Source organism: Colobus angolensis, unplaced genomic scaffold, assembly GCF_000951035.1.
Source record: "Colobus angolensis palliatus isolate OR3802 unplaced genomic scaffold, Cang.pa_1.0 Scaffold9, whole genome shotgun sequence".
Lineage (NCBI taxonomy): Eukaryota > Metazoa > Chordata > Mammalia > Primates > Cercopithecidae > Colobus > Colobus angolensis.
In genome coordinates this window covers 4,597,947-4,605,998 of record NW_012122931.1, presented here as the reverse complement: position 1 = coordinate 4,605,998, position 8,052 = coordinate 4,597,947, and the positions used below count along the sequence as shown (strand labels likewise).

The 8,052-nt window shown below is 54.1% G+C and overlaps 1 protein-coding gene across 1 annotated transcript in view; it reads left to right on the top strand.

Annotated features, from left to right (window-relative positions):
* Positions 1–5,742, top strand: part of NCS1 (neuronal calcium sensor 1) — a 58,761-nt gene extending 53,019 nt beyond the window's left edge. The window contains exon 9 of the mRNA XM_011931203.1: positions 1,442–5,742. The gene's annotated coding sequence lies outside the window, so the exon portion shown is untranslated. The remainder of the gene's footprint in view (positions 1–1,441) is intronic.
* The last annotated feature ends 2,310 nt before the right edge of the window (positions 5,743–8,052 follow it).

Here is an 8,052-nt window from a genome sequence, read left to right as displayed (position 1 = left end):
TAATTTTTGTATTTTTAGTAGAGACGGAGTTTCACCATGTTGGCCAGGCTAGTCTCGAACTCTTGAACTCAGGTGATCTGCCTACTTTGGCTTCCCAAAGGGTTGGGATTATAGGCGTTAGCCACCTCACTGGCCTGAGTATCGATTTTGGGTTCTTTGGGTATATACCTAGGAGTGGAGTTGCTGGGTCATAGGGTTAACTCTATGTGTAACTTTGTGAGGAACCACCAAACTGAGCTCTAAAGTAGTGACAGCATTTTGCATTCCCACCAGCAATGGACAGAGGTTCAGGTTTCCCCACATCCTTGCCAACACTTGTTATTTTCCATGAAAAAAAAAAGGATAGCCATCCTAGCGGGTGTGAAGTGGTTGCCTCACTGTGGTTTTTGTTGTTGTTGTTGTTGTTGTTGTTTGAGACAGGGTCCCACTCTGTCTCCCAGGCTGGAGTGCAGTGATGCAATCTCGGCTCACTGCAACCTCCGCCTCCCAGGTTCAAGTCATTCTCCTGCCTGAGCCTCCCAAGCAGCTGGAATTACAGATGCGCGCCACCATACCCAGCTAATTTTTGTATTTTTGGTAGAGACCGGGTTTCACTGTGTTGGCCAGGCTGGTCCTCAGCTCCTGGCCTCAAGCGATCCTCCTTCCTCTGCCTCTCAAAGTGCTGGATTTACAGGTTTGAGCCACTGCTCCTGGCCCTCCCTGTGGTTTTGATGTGTGTTTCCCTAATGACCAGGGATGTTGGACATCTTTTCATGTGTTTATCGACTGTTCTATGCGTTGTTTTTAACGGCTTGTAAACTGTTTTATCCTGTGGGTATGTCCGAATGTATTCTACCACTCCCCTGATACTGGACACTTAGATTGTTTTCTCTGCTTCCATTTTTGTTTACTGTTTTCTGTTATTACAGATGATGCCATGGTAAACTTTTATTTATTAAGGATAATTATAGAGTGGGCACAGTGCCTCACACCTGTAATCCCAGCACTTTGGGAAGCTGAGGTGGGTGGATCATGAGGTCGGGAGTTCGAGACCAGCCTGGCCAAGATGGTGAAACTCTGTCTCTACTAAAAAATACAGAAAAAAAAAAAAAAATTAGCCAGGCATGGTGGCAAGGGCCTGTAATCCCAGCTACTTGGGAGGCTGAGGCAGGGGAATCACTTGAACCCGGGAGGCAGAGTTTTCAGTGAGCCGAGATTGTGCCACTGCACTCCAGCCTGGGTGACAGAGCGAGACTCCAACTCAAAAAAAAAAAAAAAAAAAAGAAGAACCCAGTGGGTGCCTCAGATGTTATGCACATTTTTAGGACTTCTGACATAGAATGCCGCCTTACCCTCTATCGACCTTCCTGCCAGCTCCGTGTGCCTATCCTCTGTGGCCAGACCTTAACTCATATCCCCTGTGGCTGGATCTTAACCCATCTTGCCTCCTTGTGTCTTCCAGATGCCTGGGAACCACTCACCTCCTTCTGTGCCATGAGGCCACCTCAGCCCCGATACCAACCCCGTGCGTCCACCCAGCCTTCTTCCGTGTCCACACACAGCCGGCTGCCCTTGACCCGGGAGGCCCTGGCTCTCCTCTCCCCTGTCCTGCACCCATCCCCAGCCTGAAGCCACCGGCTCCAATTGCCAGCAACCTCTGCTTGTCCGGAAAACGACAACACGAAACGGAAAAGGCTACAGCCCTCTGCAAAACCAAGGACTTGGCTGCCTCGCAGGCAGCCTCTCCGTTCCTCCTGCTCTCTTGCGCGTGTGCTTTTGTTTTTTATTTCGAACAGACGTTTTAAAAGAAAAAAAACAACTACCTTCTGTCCTAGAAGACACAGACTGACAGATGGGGCGAAGGCCTGGGGACCTCAGAGAACTCTTGCCTTGCCCTCGTCCCTCGTCCTTCGGCAGCCGGAGAGGCTGTAGGTGGGCTGAGGGTGTCTGGGGGTTCTGCCTGGTCAACGTTATTTGTCGTCCCATCTTTTAGCAGCCAAACCACCTGCGTGGCTAGGATGATTAATTATGAGGATGATGATTTTTTTGTGATAACAGTATTGTGCTTTTTGTGGGGAAAGTGAGGTTTTTTTTTTTATATATACATATATAATTGATATCTTTTATTTATTGGTTGTTAACTGTTGCTGCTGCCTGGTGTGTCCTGAGCTCCCAGGGCTGCGGGCCCACCGTTTACATGTGCACGCCCTGACCCACCTGCCCACGCTGACTTGGGAGGATGGTGGCCTGCAGCGGCCAAGAAGCCAAAAAAAATTTTTTTTTTCAGATACTGTGTTTGATTTTTGGAGAGGGGAGAGGTGGAAATTCCTAAATGGCTAATGCACTGTTCCCTCCAGCCTGAATGCCTCCTGCCGAACCCCTTTGCCTCCGTCCCCCCATCCTTGTTCTCCTCTGGGTCCATAACATTTTTTCTGAGGATGAACAGGGGACATCTTCAGGTTTTTCAACTCTTGCTTTGGTGTTTGCTGCAGCATGGAAAACAGAGCACCTGAGGCTGGGAGCCAGAAGAAGGGGCACTGGGTACCCAGGCAGAGTCAGGAGAGGTGGTCTTCAAAGTGAAGTTAGCAGAAATAAAGGGGACGCCCGCCTACTTGGGCTGGGGAGGGATTTGAAGATAGTTCATGACTCTCTCCTGCTCTGCCTTCCCCCCTTCCTATCTGCTTTTTCCAGTAAACTGCATGGCGTCCTTCCCTGGCCCTCTCTTGGCTCAGAGGCTGGGAGGGAGGAAAGGAGAGAAGAGTTCCGGGCAATCCCATCAAGGTAGTCCCTACTCCTGGGGCTGTGGCCCACAGGTCTTCACGGAGGCTTCCAGCGCTGCCTGCCATTGAGGCAGGCGTGTTCCCAGGACCATCCCCAGGAATGCGAGGCCACCCTGGGTCAGAGGTAGGAGCCCGAGGTCCGGCCTTTGCTCTTTGATTGTGGGCAGCCTCCTGCCCTCTCTGGGTCTCAGTTGCCCCGTCTGCAGAGCAAGGAGGCCTGGGCTGGTTGGTCTTGAAGGCCCTTTTCCATGCTGACATGGTGTAATTCTAGGCCTGGGGTTCAGTTTCCTGTGACTGATGATCGTGTGGTTAAGTTTGCTCGACCCCAACAGCCTCAGGGACTGTCTGAGTCACAGCACAGCTCAGCTCCTATTGCGTGGCTGCTGGTATGTGGGGTCTGTTCCAACAGATGAATGTGTCATATGGCACACCTTGTCCCTTCCCGCAGCATTTCCTGGTCCCCCCCCCCCCAGGCCCTTGAGCTCCCTTTGGGACCCAGAAGGAGTCCTTGCCCAGGGAAGGCTTGAGGTGAGAAGCAGCTTCTCAGACTGTCAGGGCCAGGCCTGGGTCTAGAATTCTTGCTGCTGCTTTGCAAAGTCAACAGCCTATCATCCCATGTTTTAGAGGGGACACTTTGGTCCTCGGTTCCCACCCTCAGCAAGCAGGCCTCCAGCCCGAGGAAGGCCTCCGCTGGAGCGACGTTGCTATGTGGGGCTGCGTGGCTGTTCCCCTTGGCTGGAGCATTCAGCCAACCCCAGCATCACCCCTTCAGCCCCCTAGGGCTGCATGCTGGCCCCACTATAACCCCCCTCCCCCACCAACATCCTGCAGGGATGAGGTCAGTGGTTCCACCTTCACAGGCCACTTTGAAGGGCGGATTCTTTGAGTCCCTGCCGGTTGGCTCCCTGCTCAGCCACTGGCCTGGGCTACCTGGGACTCAGCACCAATGGCTGAAGTTTCTCAGCCGGGCTCTGACCTGGGGTCTGGGGCAGGGGATGAACATGGTGACTCGGGGCTGAGAGGATGAAGGAGGTCTTTCCCAGGTCCAGTTACTTTTCTTTGGCCTCTGCCTGAGGCTCAATTTGCCTCTCTGGTCCAGTGGGAATGACACTGTTGTACAGCTTGGCCTGTGGCTGAGGGTGTCTGGGGTTAAGCATGTGGACCCCTTCGGTGTGTCCGGCCTTCCTCCATCATCCTGCCCTTTGGCCTTTTGGTTTGAAGCCACAGGTGTGGCTTCTGGCCTTAGCAGACGGTATCCTTGCGGACCGCAGTCCAGTGTGCCGGTGGGCCCACACCCTGAGCCAGCCCAGAGCTGCCGGAAGGGCCACCCTTCCCGGCCCTGGTGGGGCGCTGGACACTGGCCATTTTCACTGGAGGTTGCCCAGCAGGGACCGATCTCTGCCCCTTCTTCTCCCCAGGCCTCTAGCTGCAGTGATGCTGCAGAATCCTAAGCCAGGTGCCTCCTGAGCAGCCCGTGCGCCTCTCCACAGTGGCGTTTGCCACCCAATGCGGCTCCTTTCAGATGCTCTGATGCAGAGGGCACGCCCATAGTCCCTCTGCAGAGCCTCACACTGGGGCCAGGGCAGGCACCAGCCCCAGGCAGCCAGTTGGCCACGGCCTGGCGTCTTCCTCGTTGCGTCTGCTCCTCACTTTGTGTTGATGCTGACTTAGAAGAATGTTCTGATTTTCCATGATCTAAGCAGGCCACGTTTAAAATAACATCAAGGCAAACGTACGTGTCATCCTCTGTACTGACATCTCTTCCCCTGAAATGCTTTTCAGTTTGACAGCCCATTTCCTAGACAAGTGCACCTGGGGTTTCAGGAACTTTGTCTCTTTTGGGAGGGGGTTGGTGGGGAGGTCAGGATGCCTGGGATCCCTTCCTGGAGAGGCAGCTTCTCTCTGGAAAAAGCCTCCATTCCCTGCCCGCCAGGCAGAAAGTCACCCTGTCCCCAGTGCGGTTTCAGCGTTTGATTTTAAGGGATCTAAGGAAGCGCGGCGCGCCCCCTGGTGCTGGTGAGCCGCCAACGCACCTGGGGCTGCAACCCCACCGGACGGGTGGTCGGGAGGGAGGCTGGAGTGGGGAGGTGAGGAGGGAGCTGTGAGTCCTCAGAGGCCGTGGGCCACCACATTTCTGGCAGCGTTTCCCAGACACCCCTCTGCTAGGCCATCCCTGGATAGCAAGTGAATTAACTTAAGGGCACTGTGATGGGAAGCCTTGCCCCCCCTCTTTTTTTTTTTTTTTTAATATCTGCGGAATAAACCCAATGGTTAATTTTTGAATGAATAAAAGGCTTTTGTTGAATAAACAGCTGGTCCCATCTTCTGTCTTGGCATCTTAGCATCCAGGCTCAGGCTCTGCCCCTTCTCCAGGATGTTGTAGCCCTGAGTCGCCCTCCCCAGCCTGCACAGTCCCCCGTTGTCCCTGTTTCTGCAGCGGTCCCCGGCCTGAGGGAGGCCCACCTCACTCCCAGCCTGACTCAGTGGCCGGCTTCCTCCAGGACTTTGGACAAGTCACTTCTGCTCACTGGGTCTCAGTTTCCCCATCCCTTGGATGGGAGCAAGAGTTTCTGCTGGGCCTGCCTCGCAGGGGCCTGGTGAGACCCGAATGTGAGTGTCATCATCAAAGCCCGTCGAAAAGGCAGAGGCTGGTGCCCAGGGGTAGCGGTTTGGACTACTGCTGCTGCCTCCCACCTGGAGCCTACCACTTGGGAGAGAAATTGGTGTAATGCTTGCAAAAACAAACAAAAGGCAGTGTCTTCTGGCTGTGGTTATTTTCTTTCCTGCTTGCCTTCCCAGCCCCCTTTGAGTCTCTTTTTGGGGTGCTGTCCTGTCTGAACCTGCCGGTGTGTGTCTCTGGGGCCAGGTCAAGGCAAGGCCTAGGGGTGGACAGGGGCCGTGTAGCATGCCCCAGCCTCCCCGAGTTCCCACTGTATGTCGTCCATGTCACGCCAATTAAACTCGCTTCCTGGACTTGTCTTCGCCTCCCTGTGTGGGCCTGTTGCTTTGTCTGTTTCCATTCTTTCTTTTCTGTTTCGTTTTAGGTTTCTTCCCCTTGTGACACCCTTTCTCTGGCTTTGGGTGTTGTCTTCCCAGTTTCCTGAAGAGAAAGAATGTGTAGGTTGGGCTCGGTGGCTCACACCTGTAATCCCAGCACTTTGGGAGGCCAAGTTGGGCGCAACACCTGAGGTCTGGAGTTCGAGACCAGCCTGGCCAACATGGTGAAACTCTGTCTCTAGTAAAATACAAAAATTAGCTGGGTGTGGTGGCAGGTGCCTATAATCCCACCTACTTGGGAGGCTGAGGCAGGAGAATCGCTTGAACCGGGGAGGTGGAGGTTGGAGTGAGCTGAGACCGCACCATTGCTCTTCAGCCTGAGTGACAAGAGCAAGACTCCATCTCAAAAAAAAAAAAAAAAAGAGAGAGAGGGAGAGAGAGAGAGAAAGAATGTACAAAGTGAGAACCTTGGGTATACTTCTTTTTTTCTTCTTCTTCTTTTTTGAGACAGAGTCTCGCTCTGTTGCCCAGGCTGGAGTGCAGTGGCCAGATCTCAGCTCACTGCAAGCTCCGCCTCCCGGGTTCATGCCATTCTCCTGCCTCAGCCTCCCGAGTAGCTGGGACTACAGGCGCCCGCCACCTCGCCCCGCTAGTTTTTTGTATTTTTTAGTAGAGACGGGGTTTCACCATGTTAGCCAGGATGATCTCCTGACCTCGTGATCCGCCCGTCTTGGCCTCCCAAAGTGCTGGGATTACAGGCTTGAGCCACTGTGCCTGGCCAGGTATACTTTTAAACCAGAAAAATCTGCAGGAGTGTTTCTGCAAGGCCGAGAGTTGAGCCAGGTGAGGTCCCGCCCATTGCCTCACCCATGACATCCCCTGTCCTGCCTGTTTCATCTGGAGAGGCTGGCTGCTGCTTTAAAAATGTCTGAAAACCACTGGCCTAGACCAGTGGCTCTCAAGGTCAAGTGTGTCTCAGAATCACCGGGATTGGAGGCTGCTTCAAACCCAGCTTGCCAGCCCAGCCCCCGAGTTTCTGATTAGGAGGGTCTGGGCAGGGGCCTGGGAATCTGTGTTCCTGACAAGTTCCTGGGCTGCACTGCTGCTGCGGGTCTGGGAATCACACTTTAAGGACTCCTGGGAGATGTGTGCACTGCAGTGTGTCCGATTGGGTCCTACCTCCATTGGCTCAGGGATTCAGGCTAATGATTCATTCACCCCATATGACTTTTGCACCTGTGATGGGCCAGGCGTGGAGGGCCTAGAGGTTGGTTGCTGACCACATGGAGGGTTGCATCGGGAGGGAAGGTGGGAAGATGAGGAACTCTTGTGCAAGCTCCTGGCAGGCACCCCGAGAGGTGGCGGTCTGTGTGGCTGCCCCCTCCGCCCTGAGTCACCCTTGGCCTGGAACCTGGGGTGGAGGAGAGCCCGCCTCTCCCCGCTGTGGTCAAGTTACCCCGTGTTTGCTCAGTATGTATAGGCCCTGCCGTGCTGGGGAGAGGGGGATCAGAAGAGGCGGTGGTTTTCACTTTCATAGCTTGTTAAAGGAACACGAAGTCAGAGAGCAATAAAAGCCAGCGTGGACTCAGGAGCGTAACTGCCAGTTAGAATTCATTGCTGTTGGCCAAAAGCTCTTGAAAGACGCAGGAAGCATGTAGATTGATAAGATCAAGCAGCCTATGTTAGAATGAACCACCACCTGCAAACACAGGCCACGTTTCAGAGTGAAAGATCGCCACCACCTTCCAGGCAAAGCTGGAGGCCCAACGTGACTTCCGCTTCGGGATTGAAGCAACCATTGAGAAGTGGATGCAGCGATGTCACCCTCTGTGGCCATGCCGGGCATCCAGCATTGTGCCTTGCTCTGGCGGTGAAGAGTGAAGATGCCAGAACTCCCCAGAGCCTCAAGAGGGTTCCAAAGGCAGCATGGAAAGGCAGTGTGGGATGGTGGTTGGGGCCACAGGTTGCAGAATCAGACCTGGTTCCCAGCCAGGCTCTACCACTTGACGCTGGGTATGTGTTCTAACAGACACGGTCTTCTGGTAAAAACGTGGACCCTCGGCTGAGCGTGGTGGCTCACGCCTGTAATCCCAGCACTTTGGGAGGCCAAGGTGGGCAGATCATGAGGTCAGGAGATCGAGACCATGCTGGCTAAAACGGTGAAAGCCTGTCTCTACTAAAAATACAAAAAATTAGCTGGGCATGGTGGCGGGTGCCTGTAGTCCCAGCTACTCGGGAGGCTGAGACAGGAGAATGGCGTAAACCCGGGAGGTGGAGCTTGCAGTGAGCCGAGATC